The 23,053-nt window shown below is 52.5% G+C and overlaps 1 protein-coding gene across 2 annotated transcripts in view; it reads right to left on the minus strand.

The window, feature by feature from the left end:
- LOC122392951 (dual specificity tyrosine-phosphorylation-regulated kinase 4-like) overlaps nt 1–23,053 on the minus strand; it is a 71,555-nt gene that overhangs the window by 37,579 nt on the left and 10,923 nt on the right. The window lies entirely within an intron of this gene.

A 23,053-nucleotide genomic window follows, 5' to 3' on the forward strand; every position in this document is an offset into this window, starting at 1 on the left:
GGGGTCTCCTGTGGCCAGTATGAATAGAAGGGCCTCTCAGTCCATCAGTATCATGGGCCTCTTCTGCCTGGTGTGATTATAAGGGCCTCTCAGGTCATCAGTCTCAGGGGCCTCCTCTGACTACAGTGTAGATGGATAGGCCTCCCAGACCATCAGTCTTCCTCTGACTAGTGAGGGTAGGGGGCCTCGGCTAGACCGCCAGTGTCAGGGGCCTATTCTGACTAGTGTGAATGGAGGGGCCTCCCAGACCAGTGTGGATATTGGGGCCTCCTCAGATCCACTAGGGCCTCTCAGGCCATCAGTCTCATGGGCTTCGACTGATAAGTATGAACAGAGGGCCTCCTTGGATCCATCACGGCCCCTTGGAGTCCGTGCGTGGGGATTCGTGGAACTTATTTTTACCGAGTTTGTTTATTCTGGAAGGTGACGACGTCCTCTCAAATCGAGACGAGGGGCCTCGAGTAAAAAGTGGGTGGGCCAAAACACATGGTTGGCCCCCCCACCTCGAAAAGTGGGTGGGCACTTGCCCACCTGGCCCCCCCCCCCCTGTTCCTACGCCTATGATTTCGACCTTTGCTAGTGTCATGGTTTATCTTAATTCTTAGAGATAGTGATTCAACTAATAATCATTGTTAATTGCTCGTTTAATGGTAGTTTTGAAAGTTTATCACCACCGTGGCTTCGCTGTCCTCGCCATATTTGAAGCTCATGAAAAATGTGTTCCATTCGTAATTGCGCCCACCCTATTTGCGCCCTATTCTTCAACCCAGAGAAACAGCATCTGGTGGTTGGGACACATTTCATTTAACACTTTGATTATTAGAGTGCTCGCCTTACCATTACCTTAGCCTTCAAGGCATAAATGGTTAATGGGCTGACACGTTCAAATAGGCTACTTAGTTAGGTGGCAAACCGTTGTTTTTAATAGGGCGCTTTTACATGAGAGGCATGGGCGCTTTTTGATGGGGTAGTCCGTAAATGCGCCCTTTGCAAGTGTGTCGGAAAACTTTTCTCTTGTTAATTTTTATGGGTGTGATACAAATTAGGAGTTGTAATTTGATGCCAAAATAACTGAGGTACAATTTGAGATATCATCAAGCATGGCAGCTGGTCAACTTTAGCCGCAATAGGCCGATATCCTTAAGGTGGCGCAATATGACCTCTCTCCCCTAGGTATTGCGTTTTTGTAAAGAAGGTCGAAACATTTCGCGCCTTAAAGACGATATATACCTACTCTTACTCTAAATTTTTATACTATCACAGCTATATACAAAATATTGGCACTGAAGCAACGATTCCCTGGGGAGGATCATGGAAGGAAGTCCATGTTTCAGGTCGTAAGTTTAACAGTTTACTTATTTCTGTTTAACCCTCGCGGGCCCGGGGGGGGGGGCGTTTTTCGCCCCCCCCCCTGGCGAATATTTGCGATAACTCCCGAACGCTTAGGGATAGGAAGACGAAACTTTCAGTACCTTTTCTCCCATCAATTTGACATCTTCTGAAGTAAAAAATTTGGACCTAGCCCCCTTGATGACGTCACAAGGTCCATTTTTCTAGACCCCTGCACGGCAAACTTCGGCGTCACAGACGCAAACTTCAAATAGCTGCTAAAAATAGAGTTTTAGAGATAAAGACAAATTACGAGCACGGCTGTGTAGCGTTTGACCTAGAGAAAAATAGAAAAATAGTTTTGGTGACCTGAGGTCAGAGGTCAGGTCAACGACCCCGAAATGTGGTTTTAGTTTTTTCGCAAATAACTTCGACAAAAATGGTCCTAGAGCTACGGCAGTGGTACCATCGCATTCGCCTTGTCAAGCCGCGTCGAATGATATATATTTTGTTCGGAAAAGGTCAAGTTTCATGTTGACCTCATGTGACCTCGAATGACCTCTGGTTGATCTTGACACATGAAAGGTCGTTTATGGTGGATTTGTACCCGCTGATCACGAATCTGGCATCTATTTTCCTCTAAGCCTTCATTTAGAGCTTCCGGATGGCAAAATTGTCTTATTTATTATTACTAACTTGAATCAGTGAAATAGCCTCTAGCAGGGATACTCTTCTGTGACCTTGACCTTTGAGCAGCCTTGTATCGTAAGATGAACCACAAATAGGGAACTGATAAGCCTCAAAACATTTCAAAACATCTTGGAAGTTAGCACGCAAGATATGCGAAAAAGTCCCAAGTTTGAGGTCCATTTTGAGCGTGACCTTGACCTTGACCTTTGATTTGGAGCACATTTTCAGAATCCTCAGATTCTCTTCTTTCGTTTGACACCCAATTTTGCCGGTTTGATGCAGCCTGCCGTCCTCTAGAAGGCTTACTTTGAGATCACTACACATGTGCCGGTTTTGGCCTTTGACCTTGACCTCTGACCTTGAAAATTGACCTGAGGTCAAAAATTTTAGGTGCATTAGAATCGTCTCGTAAGGACCTTTCGTTTGGTATCGCTTTTGTTTCCGTAGCTCCCTTATTTACGGAGTTAGACAGGGGGGGGGGGGCGAAAAACGCCCCCCCCCCCCGGGCTGCGGTGGTTGGGATTACCCCCCGGGCCCGGCCGGGTTAAAGTCGCCTCCGTCAAAATGGGACCGGAGGCTGAATGCGAGTCGCACGACGACCTAATAGGGAATCAACCGGTGGGATGAATCAAACAGCTGAATGCGGAAACGTCGGATGCGTGTCGATGCTGCGTGTGTCTCTATTCAATAATTATATTCATTTTATCTCCCCCCTTCAAAAAAGTTCAATAGCATATAATAAACCACCGGTCATCACTGGCACGGCCGGGAACTTTGGCATTCGACTGTCATGTGCGTCAGTCCAGCCAGACACTGGGGCTGTGGTCAAAACCCCCTGACCTGCGGCTTCGCTCCCGAAATAGACAGGTCGATGATGTACCGACCAATCCACACTGCAGTGTCCACCCCCGCAGCAGGGCCGAGACCCGCTATTAAAGCTAATAACGCGGCCAAAATTGTCCCAAGTGAGGACACGTGTGTGACAGAGCAAATATTTTAAAAGTTCTAACGAAAAACAAATGTTTGTGAATTGACTCATCCGAAACGTCCAAATGAGCGTTTGTTCTAAAGGAGAAAAGACAGATTCGACCGTTCCGATGGTTGGAGTTTCGGTTTGATCCATAAAATGTGTGCCCATAAATGTCTGTGAAATTATCTGACTTTAGGAAAGGTGGTTTGTTTCTTTGTATTCGCCTTTTCGAGAACGACTATACCAACTTCATGCAAATTAAAATATGACTCAAAGGACATTCCCTTAAAACAAATGTAAAGCGCTTAACCAGGACTTCTAATCATTTTTTAAACCAGTCCTGAGACAAATAAATGTCACTGGTGAGTAAACTGCAAAAATAAATAGCGGTGCCCATTGCCCAACAGAAGCCAAAGCCTCAACCTTCTGTGCATTTCCAATACAAGCGACGAACAAGCGTGAAGCTCCCTGGTGGTGATAACTTGAACTACAGATAGCTAGGTGGCAGTAGCGTCGCCTATAGCCCACTGCATATCGCTTTTCAGCGCACCAGTCCTCGCTGGCGGCCGCAGGGAAGCGGGGGAGTGCGTTCATTCAGCCCATGACCCCCCCCCTTTAACCCATGGTCTGCTTAAGCACACCATTTTCTTAGCATAGCATCTACTAGGGTTACCCGCGTGCTCCGCAACGCGAAGAAGGGTTATTTTTGACCCGTGGGTATTGGGTTGGTCTGCGTCGGTGTGGTTGGTATCCATTTCGTTCGATTGCTTTTTGACGGCCAAGCATTTTGTAATAAAACAAAAAGATACATCGCATCGAGGTGCCCGTGTCGTATTATCATGCGTTCTTGATTCGAAAACTGGCGTGAAGTCTTTTGAGGGCCATCGCTGAATTTCGCTAAAAATGACAATGTAATGGTTTGGAACATTTACATTTTTAAGAATACTGTTGCTCATCATGCAAACATGAAGAGTGAATCTTGGACAGAATTGAATGCTCTTTCCAACGGTGCCATTTTCAATTGCCAAACGTATCAGGTTATGCAGCAAAACCCGTGTAATTAATAAAGTGGCACATCATCGACAAACAAAATTTTCTCTAGCGATTTGTACCACCTTGGCGTCGATCAATTAGCTATTCACAATTTTTATATGAGAGGCGGTACCTTTCTCTTGCAAATAGGCGTTGATTCAACTCGCTCCATTTAACGGTCACCTAAAAATAAAATTAATTCCAAAATCCCTCAAAAACCGCAATTTTTCAAATAAAAGTGCCCTCTCCGGTGCACGTGGCGCATGCTATCCTCTGCATTGCACACCATTCAATAGCCCGTTCAATTCTGTACACGATGCTGTTTTCCACGTGCCGGTCGGACCCCTGGTCACCAAGATATTGCACGGGAACTGGACCCGTGTCGGCCAAAATTAGCCGTTTTCGCCCGATTTCGCACGCCGATTTATACATGTAAAGTCTATGACGCGAATTTGCACTTTTTGAGCACGAGCCACGCGCTCCCTATCAATCCGATCGAGAAAAGACCCTTCAAAGGCACGTCGCGCATCCTTGATCTATAAGTTGTGCAAATTTCACCGGGCTAGGTGCAACGGTCTGGCCTGTAGTCCACGCAAAGCACCACCAAGTTGGGACCTCGGTAACGGACAGACGCACCCTCCTCAAATAGTTACGAGCGAGCGAGCGCAGCGAGCGAAGCGAAGTCTTTTCAATATAACGGAAAAATCTCAGTATGAGCGGCCCGGCCCGGCCCGGCCCGGCCTGTAACGCTTTTGAGAGGCTTATATCTCAGCAACCGCTGGACCGATTGACCTGCGGTCTTTTTTGCTGGGTAGCCCCATCCCTTCTACCCCGTAATTGACTATTTTTGATGCATCTCAGTGACCGTCGTGGCACGTGCCACGTGAAAAGTCAAGGGTGTTCAAGCAGTTTTGCAAAAGTAATGATTTTGAGAGGCCCATGTCTCAGCAGCGGCTTGAGCGATTGTCTTGCGGTAATTTTTATAGAGTAGCTGCATCCCTTGTACCAAAGGTCGGATACTCTTGATCTATGTGAGTGACCCCCACTGCACGTGCAAAATACAAAAAGAAGAGGTGCCAAATTTGTTCCCATTTCAGTAACTCGGTAATTACTGGGGCGATTTCGCTGAAACTTGGCATACGGGTAGGCACCCACGAGGCAATGCATTCCCATGTGTTGCGGTTAGGGTGCTACTGCCCGTGCGCACGTGCAGGGGGCGTTTCCAGATTTCGAGAACGGCTGGGCCGATTGCGCTCAAATTTGGTACACGGTTGGGGACCGGTTAGTAGGGTGCCGTGCAAAAGTCATTTTGGACCCCGTTTGCACGTGCGCACGTGCAGAATGCCGCTTCCAGATCTCAGGAACGGCTGGGCCGATTGCGTTCAAATTTGGCACACCGCTAGCGACCGGTTAGAAGAGTGCTTTGCGCAAGTCCGTTGGAAGTACCCTCTCGCCCTTCCGCACGTGCAGGGCTCACTATCTCGCTCGCTCGTTCTTCGCCCAAAAGGCGTTTTACTGGTTTTACTGGTAATATAGATGACAGTCCAGGTAAAGAAACAACCCGGTTGAAAATCCCATCCAGCCCGGTTGGCCGCGCCAGTTGGGCAGGTGGCACCCTGCCTTTTTCATGCTGTGGTCTGTGGACACCAGTGAGCGATCCAAACCAGCCACAGCGGTAAAGAAGTGAGGTCAAGTAAGCGGTAAACGGTCTCAAACAAAACAAAATGTGCCGTTTAAAATTATGCTCCGGAAATGGCTTTACAGCACCGGACTGGCTCCACCCTCACTGTAATGAAGGTCGTCGGTCAAGACAACCGTTAGGCGGATATCACTCATCACTTCTACTGGAGCACCCGCCTTTGACCTTCCCAGCCGCCCCCGCCCCCGCCCCGCTCGCGGCTGCTGTCCATCACCAATTAGCCCATAAGAGGCGGTCCTGTGTCGGCGGTATCAGGCGGGAGGGTCACCACACGCCCGTTGCTGGGGGCACGGTGTCTGCTCGCAGCCCACAAATCCGGACTGGTCCGGAACGTCCGAGTCCGGACCGCCCGGACCTCAGACTGGACCGGTCCGGATCGTCCGGAGTCCAGAACGCAATCAAACCCGGACCGGACGCAGCCCTCAAAAGCACCGTTCGGTCGGTGGCGTCCTTTAAAATGCTACCGAGATCGGTTTTCGTATCAGACGAGACGAGGCATTGTTCGAAGACAGCTCTCTAGATGATGGCTGATTGTATAGGGGCTCTCGTGGGCGTGTCGAGGCTGGTGCTATTTGGGGTAGCCGATACTATCAAACGTAGGGAGGCCTACAAGGGACCATAGGCAAATACATAAAGGTTCTATGGCGACGGCTTTCAATGTGTGTCACTGTAACGATTTGATGTGCGGCATCGAGTTAATGATTACTGTCGCCGTTTCTTTGAGCTTACTTTCATTGTTATACATGGCCTTTTTAAGTCAACTGATTTGATTTTTGGTATCAGAAAATAATTTAATTTACATAGCATTAGCCTGGCGAAAAATGCGACTGTGATGTGACAAAAAAGTGACAAAAATGTGTGACCAAAAATGTGTGACAGATCAGTCCAAGTGTCAACAACGTCCGCATTACTACACAATGATTTTCAAGAGCAAACAGAAGCTATCGAACAGGCTCTCAAAGCAAACACATATCTTATCAGACGACGTCAATGAGCATTGGCGACGAGCCAGGTGTAGTCCCGACAACCCCCGCAGTTCCGGAAAAGTCTTACTCCATCAACCCTGCACCCCAACCATTTTTAGTGTGACTCGGAGTCTTACAGCCCCTGAAGCCGCCCCAACTCGAAGCCCCATGAGTACATACAGTTGCTCCATATATCCTCGCAGTAAATGGGGCTAGCGCCTAGCTCAGCCGAGCCCCAGCAGCCCGAACAGGTCTCGTGCACTGTGTAGCCTTAGCCCTGACAGCCGCATCCCCTGGAGCTGCCTCGGCCCCGGTAGCTTCCTAGCCCTAGCAGCTACAGCTCCAGCCCCAACAACTCCAGCTCCAGCTCCAGCCGCCACGGTCGACCGGCGACCTCCAACGCCCTGTGGGCCGTGTGGGACCGTCCGATCGGCCCTAATGGCCCACCGTGTGCGATCCTACGCTCATCCAATCAAACCACCTGGCCCGCTGTACCGCTCCTCAGACGCCGCTACATTGTTCTCTTTGTTGTCAGTAGCGGTGGCGGTGGATGTTGTAGTGCCGGTGGCCGAGCAGTAGGACATACAAACTTCCCTCAGGCACCAGACAATTAGCGGTGTCCCGAGACGCGCAGACGAGGACCCTGAGGCTATTTGGCGCTCCCACGCGAAAGGTGACGCCGCCACCGCCTCTGCGCTCAGGGCTATTAGTCAGTGGGGAATGGGAGTCGGTGAGGATTGAGGGTTGATCCATATCAATGTAGGATAAAATATCATCACCCAGCCAGACGGAGTGTTTACACTCTATGGTCAAGGGATATCGCACATATATGCATGCCAGAAATCTGATCGAAGAGTGGGTTATTCTGACAATTGATCCGCTTGGTGAAAAGGATCAGTTGAACCTTGAAACCATAGAGCATCGCCGGGCGGTGCAGCGCAGGGCGGCATGACCAAACCTAATCCGTAACAGCACCGCCCCTTCGGTGATTTATCGCAGTAGTTTCGCTGTAAGCCGTGCACCGCGAGTTGAACGTTACAAGCCCGCGCAGCCTACTTCGGATAGCGGCAGACGCGACGGCTGGGCCGGGAGGTCGGCCGGCGCCGGAAGGCGGTGCTTCCGCCTCCGCCCATCGGCGGCTAATGGACGGTGACACGTGGGAACGAGTGGAATCAGCCGCCGCCCGTCCGTCCGCAGCTCGAGTAGCCCGCCGTCCGCCGTTCGCTGCCCGCCGTCCGCCGTCCGACGTTACCCAGGCCCGCCTTCCGTCCACCCGCCGCCATGGCCATTGGCCAGTCGCCACAAGACCGACCGGCCGCGGCTGTGAGACCGAGAGCTAGGCGGAGAGGCTGATACAGGTCCAGTCATCACGATTCACGGCCGCCAGTGCAGCTCTCTCATGTCCAAATCCGTTGGACACAATTCTGCAATCGCGGCTGGTTGTTTGACTTTCACTAGCAGATGATTTTTTGTTTTGTTTTAATCGCACTTGCCCTTACCGCTTGTTGATTGTTGTTTGAGGCGCCTTTTCACTTTCGGAAACATGCGAGATGCAGCATCGACAAGGTTTGAGTGCAATCATCACCACAACGGGAACTGATCTGACGTAAAAAATAATCATATGGATGTTGAGCAATAAGTTAACTTTCCCATCAGTAAGTATAGGAGTAGAAGTGGGCAAATCGGGTTGTTACTTTTCTGTATTTACGGGAAACGGCATCATATCGGATCTAGTCGTAACGGACATGTATTGGCATGTTGACTATTACGCTGTTTATCATCCTTATGACAAAGCCTCTAAGGTCATGTTTACTTCAGTCGCATGAGTGATCGGCAGGGACATCATAACATATAGATTTTAAAGACAAACATTTTAAATAAAAATCATATATTTCATTTAAAAAGCTGTAGGGGAAGAGTGGTTCCTTTTGGGTGGAACTACCCGCCCCGTAAAGCGGCAACCCTCACCACTCACACGCTAATTAGACCCGGCAATAAACGTTTCACCGTGTGGGATGTTTCCCATTCCAAATGGTAATAATAGGCTAATTGGATCATTGGCGCCGAGGATAAAATTAAACGGTACGCGTCTGCCGTCGCCATTGTAGCTAAAAGGAAGACATAGGAACAAAACAACTGTTCTGAAATTCGCTGACGTTGCTATGGTACATGACAAAAGTCATATACCATAGCAACAGTTGACAGTTGTATAAAGTTGTATAAAGTCATCATAAGTTGCATACGTTGCATAAAGTCAAAAGTTGCATAAAGTCATCCTTCGTGGTCTGTAATATCCATGTAACTGGTTATATGACTAAATAGGTAACAAAATTGCTATCTATTCTATATAGCTTGTTTAAAACGGATAGTATATGTTTTATCCATAAAACGGCACACATCGGTATTGCGCAGCGATGTTTGTAAGCCAAATGTTCGCTCAGCTGAGGGCACGTTTCCACAGCTGTGGCGAATTCAGCTGATTCTGCAGAATTCAGCACCAGGTTAATGACGTCATCACGTGTCACGAGTGACAGTACATGACAGTGTGACACATCTCTGAGCGGGCGATATCATCAGCGATACGCCGGGCCGACGACTGTATCTTCTCCAGATCGCTTACCCGACCACCATGGCCCGTTGAGGATGCTGCAAGGAACAGCGCTGTCCGCCCCGCTGTTTTTAGAAGAAGTGCAGGAGATAAGAGGTGGCGACTGCAGTTGTGTTCTGCTGGGTAATATCCATCTCCGGAGTCCGGCTCCACCAGTGAAAAGGAAAGCGTCTTTGGGAAGCGAAAGTATTGTCCACAAAGCCTCGGTCGGCTCAGTTCTGGTCAAACCGGATAGGCTTTGCAGGCGAGCTGCAGCTGTCATGGCCAAAGAGTACGATATCATGGCGGGTACGGCACACGGGAGGACTGGGAACTAAAGGGAATGAGTGACCATACCGAGAATCCGACCTTCACCTTTATCACAAATCAGCCTTCCGTTGTTCGGTGCTTACACAATCCTTCTATCGACAACTGGCCTTGCTATGACCATCTGAGTATGAATTATGAGCAGATGTAGGCTTTCTTTTTCGATATATGGCCATTGCCGTTCCATTCATCCTCTAATTCCTTTCGATTCATCAATGCAAGCACTTAGGCAAGGTGAATGATCTGCCAGATTTATCCGCCCTCTTCCACAGCGCTAAAAGCGGATCAGCGTTTTCCACGGAATTCCGCATTTACCTAAGCTACTTGAGCTCAAAGAAATACGTTTGCCTTCTTTCTAATGCAGATGAGCAAAAGAGAATCCTGCTTCGTCCGCTTTATGCCTACAGGCTTTAAACATACCTACTTTAAATTTAAATTTTGCTATAGCAAATTGGCATTTGTCTCCCTTGTGTGTAGATTCATTCGGTTTCCGGTCCCCCTTCCAGAGCCGCCCTGTTTTGACCTCCAGAAACTTTGTTGAGACACTGCGCTCCGTGTCAGTCTAGTCCAAGCCACCTCTGAGGAGTTTCCTCACCCTACCTCGGCGGACCGTGACCCTACCGAGAACGGTTTGGGCCATCTCACGGTATCACGCGGTCCCGGAGAGCAGCGGACGGCGGCTAGGCCTGATGGTCTAACGGCCCTCGATGGTCTAGTGTAAATGTGCGGGTATTCGGCGGCCATTGTGACCGGAGATGGACAATGAGCCCGGAGTCCTATCGACAAATGATGTTCTTGAGAGGAGAAACAAATCGTCATAGGGCGTGAGGGGGACGTGGGGTAGCTAGGGGACGTGCGAGTCAGAGTCGGATCAGCAGGTAGGTGGACCGGGTTAGCAGTGGAAGGATCAGTGGTGGGACCGTGTTAGGAAGCGGATGAGAAAAGGGTGGCTCCACTCAGACACTGGAGCTCAAACGCAGCCGTACAGGGCAGTCAACAGCCAGGTGGAGACAGGATATGCGGTCTCCGATCGGCCCTGAAGCCGCCATGGAGCAGTCACGGTGTGGCGTTGAGATGACCCGGTGGCTCTAAGTCGAGGTCACGGTCTGCGTGACCCTGGGATCACGGGGCGGGCGTGCTGGGGCGCCGTGCTGACCTGATATCGGTGATGGAGTAGCTCTGCTCCACCCGGACTTTCCTCCTAGGGTGCCACGGCCCTCTCTCTCTCCCTCTTCCCGCTGCGCGTTCCGAGCCAAGGCTGGCTCGCCGTTCCGATCAGGACTTGTTGGAGATACACTTAGCGAGTATAGGTGTGAGGATCACAAACCCACACACCTGCCTCCTTCGGCACGATCTAGCCAACCGTCACACTTCCCAAAGTCACACAGTCACAACGTCACACGCCGTCACAGCGCTCGACACACACTGGCCGGCGTCGGCCAGTGTTTGTGCGCGCAGCGCGACGCGGCAGGGCGCCCGTACCGACTGAATGGAGCGGCGCGGGACGGCGACTCCGTGCGGGCACCACTCGGCGACGAACAAACAGACGGGCGGACGGACGGGACGGGGGCGGAGGCGAGTGACTGGTCGCGATGATTGCCGTGACACAGTGACGGGTGACAGCTGTGCCGCCGTACGCCGTGACGGGCGTGACGGCCTGTGACAACTGGGTTGGTGCGCCTCGGTCAGGAGCGCTGGCTCTACGGAATGTATGTCGAATTAAATTGCCCGAACTGGTCTGTTGAGCCTGAATGCTTCGATATGCCTAATTGTATACGGACATAATTAATTTTGCTTAATGCTTTCTATGTCTGCGGCTGATGTAAATAGTTGACTAAAAAATTCGGTCCCAGCGTAAGATTTCTCTAACAAACTCCTGTATTCTTCTATGTAAATAAACATATGCTATGCTGCTAGCATTCCTTCAGAGCAAGAAGTTTTCAGAGCAAGTTCTTTACGGTGCTTCACCAAAGAAACTCTACATAAATGCATATCAGCGCCAGCAGAAGCGGGCCCTTTGGCTAAGCCTAGCCTTATCTGTCCCTCCACGCCGACTGCACTTGTAAGGTCTCACTGACCCTCACCCCACCGGAAAGTGCCACATGGCAGCACGTGCGTTTCAAGACAAAAACTGGGCCGCTTATAATCGCCGCACGGGGCGTGTGCCAGGCCAGATAGGGGCGCGCGCGACAGTCACGGCGCGCCAAACTGCGCCGGAAGCGCCCCGCTTTCAGTCAGCCTGCCGCGACCGTCGGTGACCGCCTTAACAGCCCCGACCGTCCTGTCGGCCACCGCGCGCACGGCAGCCGTCCGCCTGTCGTGGGCTGTTCGGGTCAGCCAGGTCACCCGGGTCACCCGATGGGTCACGACCCGGCCGTGGAACGGGTCTCGGCGCACAGAAGCCTCACGCTTTCTCCGGCGCGGAGGTGGGAGGTTGGGAGCGCTGCGAACTGGGCTGTACCCGCGCGTGCCTCGGTGGCGATGTAAGTAGTTATGTCGCAGCACCGGTACAGAGACAAAACGGCCTCTGACGGCAGTCGTCGAACCACAGCGCCTTGCACGCTTCATTTGGTCGTTATAGAGTGATTAGGACAGTGAGTGGCCGCCCAGTGGGCGGTGTCCTGCGCACAGGCTCGGCGAAACGCGCTGTACCATGACGGCCACTTTGTTTGGCGATGACAGTGCGACAGGGTTGTTTGTGCCGACTGTTTGTGCGCCGACTGTTTGTGAACCGGCTGTTTGTGAACCGGCCGTTTGTGTGTCGCTGTTTGTATGTCGACTGGTGAAGGGCCACGTCAGCCACACTCGGCTCTGGCCTCGACGCCACTGAATTCAGGCGTTACACCGCACGCTGCCCTGATTTATGCTACTCACGACTGACATTGTGAAAGAACGAGACTCACAGCCGGCACGCTTCGCCACAAGCGGAATCATCCGGACAAATTACATGGACCTGTATAACCTTCACTTGGCTCCCCCGGGCGTTACCATTAATTATCTGAATGATCTCCATCGTTTAAGCCGACTAAGGGCGAGGGTCTGGCCGCGCCGTGGGCAGTCGGCGTCTCTGAACTCGGGCTCGGCTCCCCTCTCTCTCCCCGTCCGTGCTCGCCGCTCGGCGCCGCTCGGCGGCCGGAAGCGGGCCGGCCCCCACGGCAGCGGTAATTGGTAAAGGCCGTGTCCGCCGTCCGCCTGCGCCACCTCCGCCGCCGCACCTGGCCGGCCGGAGCTGGGGTAGTGCCGGTCAGCCGGCACCACGCGTGAACGGGCAGAATTGGCGGTCGGGGGTCGAAGTCGCCCAATGACGGCAGGACTGGTTGACTATCAAACCCCTCAGACGGTCAGGTGGAGGAAGTCGACTCGTAGAGCGGATAGGCCTCAACGGACGGGGGCTAGCCGACAGTAGTCACGCAGCTGACAGTATGCCGACTGTGACGGTCTCCACGGTCAAACTCTCCCCCTGTCAGACTATCAGACTGTCGAGTGTCACTGTCACTGTCACTCTGTCAATGTAACCGGTCAACAATCGACCGATGGCAGTCAACAGAGTTCATCGTCCTCAGCACCGTACCGCAGACAGAAGCCATTACCTCCAGGCTGCAATCAGAAGTCAGCGAACACAAGCCAACACATTGCCTTCCATTCCCGTTAGCGGCAGGCACGACTCGGCAGTTACGGCATATCGGGGAAGTTATTCATTTTTGCCGGAAGTCGTCAGCTGACGGTGAGCCGCCTTCGTGCACTGTCACCGGTCGAGCTCAGGTCTGTCACGCCACCGCGCCATTTACGACACCGCCGCGGCTCCAGACGCCACCGTGACGGCCTGTGACGGTCTGAGGTGCTGGAGGGGTCTGTGACGCCACATCAGTAGCGGCGAGAGGCCGGCAGACTTCAAACGACGCCGCTTATGGCAGATTTCGGAACGGCACCGTAACGAGATGGGCCGTTAAGTGAATGTTGCCATAGCAGAACGACTGATGAAACACCTTAATGGGAGCACTCCCCGGCCGAGAAGCATCATTAGGGCTCGCCATGTGATGGCCGAAAAACTACATCGTAATGAATTCCGGCAGTGACCTTGCACTGACGGATGAACCGGTCGGAGTCGGAGCATTATCTCGGCGGCCGAGCCATCAATCTTCTGTTCTTAAGCCGATAACGAGAATGATGACACCAGCAGTCTACAGACGGACATAAATCGTACATCTGTGTTTCATCGTGGCCCACATTCAACACTGTCACGGTTAGACGGTTAGCGACGTCTTGCTGCATGTGCGACCCCGGTTGAGACATACGCGTATCCTTGGCCCCTTAGCGCGGGCGAGAGAACAAAGCGGGGCGGTGGTGACAGCACATCTCGTAGATGACAATGGCCGGCAGGGGTGGGGCAAGGAGTTGCCGACCAGTTGGTCAATATCAACCAGGCGAGAGAGCTCCGCCCCGTTTATTCGGTGCCGTAGAGACACGAAACGAGAGGGCGTTCACCGAAGAGGCTCGTACCGCGCCTCACTGTTCGGTAAGATAAATGGACGACCGGAGCGGAGCCGTTCTAAGTCGGATGGAGCTGCACGCTCAGAGAGCACGACCTGCGCTCAGCCCAGCCAAGGACACGACCGAGGCGCTCGGCACGTCTGCTCATTGTTGAGCGATTTACTTTGTTAGGCCACGGAAGCGCACAGAGGCAGTTCCGGGGGTCGTGGCGCTCAACCGTGACTTTCAGTGGTTCCGTTTTGTACGCCCACCAAATCACAGCCGATCACGAAGTGTATTAAGACGTTCAACGTCCTGCATGAAAACATGCTGCTGTCAGCAATCAACATCGTTCTAACGCTGTTTGTTTCGGCAGTGACTTAATCAAAATTTAGTTCTGCAGTGTTTTACGGTGCACTATCCGGGGCATTGTGCGCCGGCTTCACACAGACAATGCTCGGGTAACTACCGACCACGATGGGAGCGGGCGGCGGCCAGGCATGGTGGTGGCGACGGCCGGGTTGATTGACCTGTCGACTGGGCACTGGCGGCCGGCGAGTGGGTGGGAGCCATGACGTCATTTGGGACCATGAGAATAAAGCTCCTGGGGCACGGGGGTGACCATACTCTGGAGGTTAGGTCACCGGGAGAAAAACCCTCTATAGATACCCTCTATATAGGTATATAGATCTAGACCTTCTATATAGGTATATCACGGCAGCTGCCATGCGGCTGGGGAAGGACTGGAAGGGGAGCGACCCCTTTGCGATAAGCCAGCAGGGTCCAGCCGTCTTTCTTCCGTTTGGTCCACAGCCTTGGGTCAACACTCACATTCAGACCGACCAAGACAGAACATTGGGAAATTGACCTGTCCTCTACACCAGTGACCAGAGTATAGGTAGACTCATGCGTCACACTCGCGTGCCCTACCCCAGATGACAGTGACTGAGTTGCGACCCGGCGGACCGTACCGCCGACCGACCACGCACAACGGCCCCGCCGCCGAGACCCTGGCTCGCAAAAAGGCGACCTCCGTCCCGAACGAGGCAGGTAATGGCGGTAGCCGTGCGCAGGGTCCGGCCATATGGCGCACACTGCGAGGTAAGTGACCTCGCCCCGATAATTCACCACGGCCTTAACTTCACGACACCTAACTGCCAGTCATAAGAGTTTGCCAAACCAGAGCAGTCAGCCCTCGTCTATGACACACGTCGTGAGTCATAGTGTGATAGACGCTGATTCACAGCGATCGCTCTTCTGAGGCGGCCTAAGGGCGTGCACCAGCCATGCTGCAGCATATAGTGGGCAGAGCAGAGGTGGGATGTTAGGGGATAAGCAGACGTGGAGGCTGCTGCGAGTCGAGATGTATGCTCACGAGTAAAGGCGGACCGAACAAAGAGGGGGCTTTGACCGTTGTGCACGTTTTTGGGATTTCTGGTTTATCCGAATAATTTCTTCTGCCATGCATTCACCGAATAGCTAACACAAATCCATTTTTCTAAGTTGTGTGCCGTTAGTATCATCGCGTGCCTGTCATTGCTCTGTCACGTCATGGCTATCGCTTGACTGTCACCAAATTATCTTCTATCGCTTCTTGTTGGTCACTCGGTCTCACTCTGGCCACCATCCCTTCATCCGTGACTGATTTCCGATCACTTTCGGCGATGTCTAACCACCGTCCGGGTCACCCTCCGGTCTGGGCCACCGGTCCATCCGATCTGGCTCGGTCGACCAGGCCCACTCTGTCCGGTGCCGTCTTTGCTCCGTCCTTTCCTCCGTCCAGTGCCGTTTGCATCGCCGTTCGCCCAGCATGCAGTGTCTGGATACACTTCCGTTCGGTTTAGGTAGTTTAGTCCGGAATGCAGCCCAGTGCCTTCCGCCGCTGTCCAGTGCCCACTCATGTCTCGTCTCGTGACGTCTGCGTGCGCGCTCAGTCCGTAATTAGTCACCTTCTGTGTGCATTTAGTTTCGTCAGATGGCTTTTTACGTCTGGCTGCCATCCGGTGGCGAGCGTCCTGTTCAATCATGTCCGGTACCGTCCTGCGCTACTTCGTAATTCCCCTGTATGTCCCGTCCATGGTACCGTCCAGTAACCATGAAGTGCCGCCCGTCCGACCGCTCGGTCAATCGCCGGCGCTGGCCGTTCGCACGGCCTGAGAAGCTCGGTCGCTCCTTTCCCACCGTACCGCCCCCGGCGGTCGCTGGCCAGTGGCCGGCGTCTTTGGTGGCCATCCGAGTCATCAGGCTTGGAACACGGAGGTGGGGAGCCATGGATGACGCCATGGCCAGCCAGCTCGTGATAAGAGGCATACATTGGCGGAAAAGAGAATGAAGTGGGATTAATGTGATGAAGATATAACCAGGCTAAATTGAGCTAAATAACTAGCGATTGGTGTGAATGTAAGGCATGCAGATGGTCCAGCACTCAGCAGAGATGCAGGCAATTGTCGTTATTGAATTGGAATGGATCAGACCGAATAGACATGGGTTTCAACAATGATGACTAAGTATCATGTGATTGAAAGTATCATCTTCAATCAAACAACAATCAAGTGATATGCTAACGATACAGACGGAACGATCGGTATACGAATGAACTGTCCTGCTAATTTTAGGGACATGCATATCAGACGGCTGAGGGTGGGTTTTCCCATTAGATCTCTGTCTTTTGTAGCATTCCAGACTTGAGGCCTGGAGACGTTACTAAGATAAGGCCAAGGCAGCTTAGCTATGAGGATTCGTTCACATCATCACCATGTATATTGTATATCTATCATTATCATCTCTGTTCATGAGCATGGACAGCCTCAGAAATATCTGGGTCTCCTTGACTGGCACGGATTACTTCAGTTGCATCGAAAACTTTTGTAGGATGCCCGGCATTGTTTTAAGCCTCCGAGAAGATGCCCCGATAAGAAGCTTTTGGAAGACGAATCCAAGTGTAGGCATTGGTACAACGTGTGTTATTGTCAATGCTGCACCAGATAACATTCTCAAATGACATGTGAGAATCCATCAAAACAATCTCGCGACTGTTGAAGCTGGTCTCGCAGACATTTCTCCGTAATTGCTGCAGACTGTCATATCTGGAGCGTCTTGTGCTCAACGCTCAGCCTTTGGTCACGAGTCGGTCGAAAAATTCAGCAGCTCAGAGGGGCAGGCGGGCAGATTTACGGACACGGCTATCCCGTGCAGAAGACAGGACTGCCAAGGTTACATGTAGAGCCAACAGCCATCCACAGGGCCTCTCTCGTGTCCGGTTTAAATAGCTCGCGGTGTCACTAACCACCGAAACGCCCGAGCAAGTTTGTAATGGCGAGCAATCCGAGCGACTTAATTAACTTGGGGTTATTGCCCCTGCAATCACGAAGCGACAACGCTGCACATCCCGCTGTCTGACGCCAGACACAGCCAGACAGTTGATCTCGTGTCGCCGGCATGTTGATTGGCTGCTGTCGGGTCATGAAACAGACCGACAGCAAACATTCGCAGCGTATTGTCACGGACGGTATACCGACTGAAAAATGTCATATATGTCGTGCACGCTCCAGGAAGAGTATGCTAAATACAAGGCAGACATATCTTATCCATTTGTACGAGTAGAAGGAGGGTGGTGCGGTTTCGCTTCCTCCACCTCCCCAGCTCATGAGCGGGACCGTCACATTCCGTCGCCGCATCCCGGGCCGTTTCGTCACGGCGCTGCGCGCCACCTCGCCAAGTCGTCACGGCGCCGCTGTCGACATCGTCACGTCACGTCACGACCGCACGTGCCGGAGGAGGAGGGAACGACCGCACCCCTCCCCCTACCCCTCCCAATCGGAGCGGTAACCAACTCGAGTGCGACTCTCTGGCAGACGCCGAGCAGACGGTCAGGGCCGCGAGCGCTGCATACTGTCGAGCTGAAGATGGGCAGAAGACATGGCTACGGCTGCAGCTGTGTTTCATGTTTCTGTCAGACCCCCGCGACCGGGGGACGAGTTGGTAGTGGGTAAGAGTGTAAATGTGGGTAGAGGACATAACCACAGCTGCAGGAGGAAAGGTCTCCTGTCAAACACTACGACTCAGACCGAGCTGGTAGTGGGTAGCAGCGAATACGTAGGCAGACAACATGCCCACGGCTGTAGGAACGTTTCCAGCGGCGACTGTCGCACCTGACGGCACCGCAGCGGTACGGATGGCACGTGTGTGGCCCGCCTGAGAACTGGGTGAAGCGCCGTCCACGGCCCGCCTGGTGCCGGTTCGTGAGACGGCTGTGGCCCGCACCGAGCTAATTGGAACACCGCTCGGGCAGCGGGACACACACGGCTGGCCTGGCCTGGCCGGGCTGAATCACAGCGTAGGAACTGAGTCGGTCGAATATACTGTAATTTAGGTGTGAATGCTCAATACTTATCGATACCGCAGGTAAGTTGCAGGTAGGATGCAGCTTGCAACTCAGGCATGCACTCGGAAATAAATCATGCATTCACTTTCTTGCTCGGTATCTCAAGACCTACTTGACTGTAGCACACGTGACATCGCTATGCGGCTTGTCAGTGTGTGCATGATTCACTCTTTATTTGCGAAATGCAAATATGTTTGCACAATGCAGACTGCGGGGCCCTTAGTGCATAACTGGAGCAGATACAAAAATCGGTCGCGCATGGCGCAACACACTGAACAACGACCATGATAATTCAATCAGCAACAAGACATCGAAGCAAACATTTATTCGGCCACGTTTTTGCCATTCCCTTAGATTGCGTCACCTATCGTGATCAAACACTGGTGCCCCGTTCCACCCATGGACTGTGGCTGCTGCAGCCCGTCGAGCTTTCGCCGCTTATATCGTGACTGTCGCTGCTCTGTCCTTTCTGTGGCGGCCGTAATGCCTCCAGTGTCTGACGGGTCGCACTGTCTGTCAGACAGTGCAGTGTCTGTCAGACAGTGTCAGACAGTGAAAGTCTAGTGACAAAAAAAGAGCACATATGTAAGACGACGATTCATACAGTCCGCTGTTAAACGGACCAAACTGTCTAACTAGGTTTGATTGGTGGCACTGTCTGTTGTCGGACGAGTGGGCTCCGTATGCTGTCTGATGAGCCGCGCTGTCTTTGTCTGGCGCACCGCATTGCCTGCTGTCTGACAGAACTCACTGCCTGCTGTATGACAGGCGAGGCCTCTAGGGCTGCTGTATGACAGAACTGACTGCCTGCTGTTAGCTGTATGACAGGCCGTTTTATCTGACAGACAGGTGATGCGGTGACAAATGTCTGTCCGTCCGCGGACCGGTCTCCCACAGGTGGTCACAGGACGGGCCAGCCAGGTGGCTGCCCCGCGCGGGGGCCCCTGCAACAAGTGGTGCCTACAAATGGAGCCAGCCCGCCGCCCATTCGAGGAGGGGACACACGCGGACACACCCCATGTTGGCAAACGTGCCTGGCGTCGGCGAGGCTAATACGCTGGCGAGGCATGTCTCTTTGTCCCATTCAGGTGTGTGTTGGGCGGGAAAAATGGTGCACATATAGGAATGATGTGATTGGTTTGAGGTGTTGCGTGTCAGTGGCGAAGAGACTTTTCCTTTAGCGGTTTCGGTAGCTGTGCAAGACTTCCAGCACATTTCACAAAAGTCGGTCGAGGAGAGTGGTACTTCAGTGTTAGGGCCCGCATTTCAGCGGATATCCGCATCGGCTGGCTCATGGCTGTGTTGAGTTATACTCAATAGAAAAGGAAACAGCTCTCTGAGCGTGACTGATGGGTCTCAGGTCTGTCTTCTCCTCGTCAGCATTGACTCCGCTTTTCAGAGGAAAGCGGCTTTTCCTCTGGCATTCAGTATGACTATCGTAAACGAAACCCGGTAATGGCCTGTGAACCGTTCACGCTTTCTCAATGACGAGCTGACGAATTCACTGGACAATGGACTATCAGACACCGTCACTACCCTCACCGTCACCGTCACCGCCACTGCCACCGCCCCCCCCCCCCCCACCGCCACCACCGCCGCGGGGCCAGAGGTCAGGGGAGAGACCGTTCACCGTCCCATCGCCGCCGCGGCAGCGCGCTAGTCAGTGCCGCCCGCTGTCGTAACAGGCGCCTCGGCACGCGCCTTGGAGATGTACGGGAAAGATTGCAGCTTTCTACGAAGCCGCGCTACCGCCCCCCGCCGATGGATTGTGTCAGACGGTGGCTGCCAGTGATGACGGGCCGATTGAGCAGAGGTGATGGTGATGACGGCCTGATTGAGCAGAGCTGACGGCGACGACGGCGATGATGCTGTTGATTTGAATGCAAGTGACGGTGATGACGATGATGATGAGTCGATAACGGTGGCGACAGTGGCAATGGTGGTGGTGGTAAATGGTAATGGTGGTGGTGGCGGTAGTGCAAGATTGATAAGTTTGGTGTCATGCTGGTGATGGTGAGGCTGATGTCCGTTATGATAGCCAATATGTTAAAGGGCATGATGTGACGGCGATGAGGCCTCAATAAGCATCAGTGAACAGACTACAGGAAAGACAGAAGCAATATCCCGCTGACCTCTGATGGTGGACCTGCCAGCCACATTCCTTCTCTGTGGTCCCGGGCAGGTTTTTATCAATGATCGGTGATGCAATCCAACACTGCAGCTATCGACGAGTCCCGTCCGAGTGTCGCCGATACTGCCGGGGCAGGCGCCCACCGGGCATACGACATCGTCGAGAGGCACCAAACAATAAACCAGATAAGATACCGATGAGGAATGTCGTTTCTGCAACTGACGACGTGTGAGTTTTCGGTGGGTTTAGCAGGAATCGCGACATGTTGCAGGATGCAGTTGCGCTGTGCTTAGCAACCAGTACAAGAGAAGGTGGTCGGAACTCTAATGATGTATTCGCAGAGGCAGTCAAGGCTCTGCAGGATGAAGAATAAGTAAATGCCAACAATGTGCAACAATGCCAAGAGGAAGGTACAACCAATGGTTCCATGTCTAGTTCAGTGGCTGCTCTCTAGGATATGATCAAAATAGCCTTTAACACAATGGCAAGGACATCGCCAGTGGCATTGAGTTCATCAGTATCGTCACATCACCAATCTTTGTGGCGGTGAATGGTGATAATTGAAGTTGCGTCACCGTGCTGAGATGGTTCTGCCGAGGGAGTGGTGAAACGCGGGCCTGGCGGGCCATCGATAAGGTCAAAAATAGAGGCGTAATTGCAACAGACCTGAACGCATTCAGTGGGTACTTTCGGGCCGCCGTAATCGTATACTGCGCGCATCACGCATTGCTGATCATTGGGGATCATTTTACAAATCGCCTCATATAACAATTACGCCATAAGCTAAATCCGGTGTGCTGTTGGGTTGTCTTATCCATATCAGACCCCAGTTCGTGCTTAGGCACACTTAATCATACATATTTCTACGGCCTCAAGTCAAATAACATCACAGTATCGCTGCAGCTCGACCATCTTCGGTGCATTTTTGGACACTAGCCGTCTACGACGCAGTTTTGTCCGACGCCAGATCAACCCACAGCGGACACAGCTGTCCCACGCTTCTACTATCTTGTTGTTTATAAGACCTTTCCGTAAGTGGCTCTAAGGCCCAACCTATGAGAAGAGTTGTATGAAAACGTAAGACTTAACTATAGACGAATAAACGCGCGTCTTGTCAGCTTTTATAATGACCCTGCAAAGAGCCTCTCGTTCAAGACATTGTCACTCGTCTTTGAAGCGCATGGCTGGCCGGCCGGGTGGAGCACAGTTAGACGGTAACGTTCCGTGACTGAGCTGTACCTATTTACGCAGGCTGGCAGTTGACGCGGTGATTTGCCATGGACGGCCGATCAGAAGGAACTGTTCATATTCACGACGGGACGCTGTCTGGAAAACGTCTCAGGTGAAGTGACTGTAGGCTAAGTTGGTGGGAGGTGCAGGTGGTGGGCGGTGGGATGGTGGGATGGTGGATTACGATGGGTTGGTGGACGGTAGGGTGGTGGGTGGGATATAGGAGGGGGCATGGGACACTGAACGGGAATAGTGCAGGATTTATTCTGACGTGACGCCCATCCGGTCGCTGGGGTGGACGCTCGGGTGGGACGGAACGGGTGGGGCCGGAGGGTGGGGCAAATAGATGACACTGACAAACATGGTATGGGAGCGTTGGAATCGCTGCATGCATCGAATAAAACTCCGCGGTGTGCCCACACTGCAGCCCACGGCTCGGATCAATCGGTTGCACAGGTGTACTGCTCTCCACGGCAGCCCGTTCATGACAAAGACTTCAGAGACGGTGAATGAACCTCTGACCTCCACCGGCTGAACAGAACACGATCTCCAGTGGACAAACACGGCGACAACATAGCCGAAGGTCGCACCAACTGCAGTCACAGAGGAAAAACAGCGGCCGGACGTGTCTACACAGGCACTCCAGAGAGAATGTCCAGCTGTTCAACATTGCACAATCGTGCAGAGCTCATTGCCCGCCGACGACGCGGCACCTCGGTCGGTCACTTGTCAATGCCTGTCAATCGGACTCCAGCCGTCAAAGGAAGGAAGACAAACGATGTTCAATGACGTGTTTTGACAGGTAACGAGTGCCTGTTAATTAATATTAGACACAAATACCGGGTGGGATCATTATTCACTTCCGGCGACGTTGCCGGACGCTCCGGTTTTTGCCGTCGCCGTTTGAGGGAAAGATGGGCCAGTCTCCAGACTGATAACCATCTTTACCTGTCGATATTTATGTAACTAAGGACAGGAGACTATAGAGGTAATTAAAAGCCGACCAGAACAACTACGCATCCACTTTAAACGTATCCTTTCAACAACATCCGACAATGTAATAAGACGACGAAAGTTTGGACGGTCTGACTATATATACGAATTCATGCAGCGTATCAGACGGTTTTCATCAGGGTTCAGGGAGGGGACATGCCCTGGCATGGGCTAGTAGGTATAAAAGATCCTCTCTGGTTAGTGGAAGTCCTCGGTACTTTGTTATGCTCAAAGGTTCAAATAAGT

This window comes from Amphibalanus amphitrite, unplaced genomic scaffold (assembly GCF_019059575.1).
Source record: "Amphibalanus amphitrite isolate SeventyFive unplaced genomic scaffold, NRLGWU_Aamphi_draft 000508F_arrow, whole genome shotgun sequence".
Classification (NCBI taxonomy): Eukaryota; Metazoa; Arthropoda; class Thecostraca; order Balanomorpha; family Balanidae; genus Amphibalanus; species Amphibalanus amphitrite.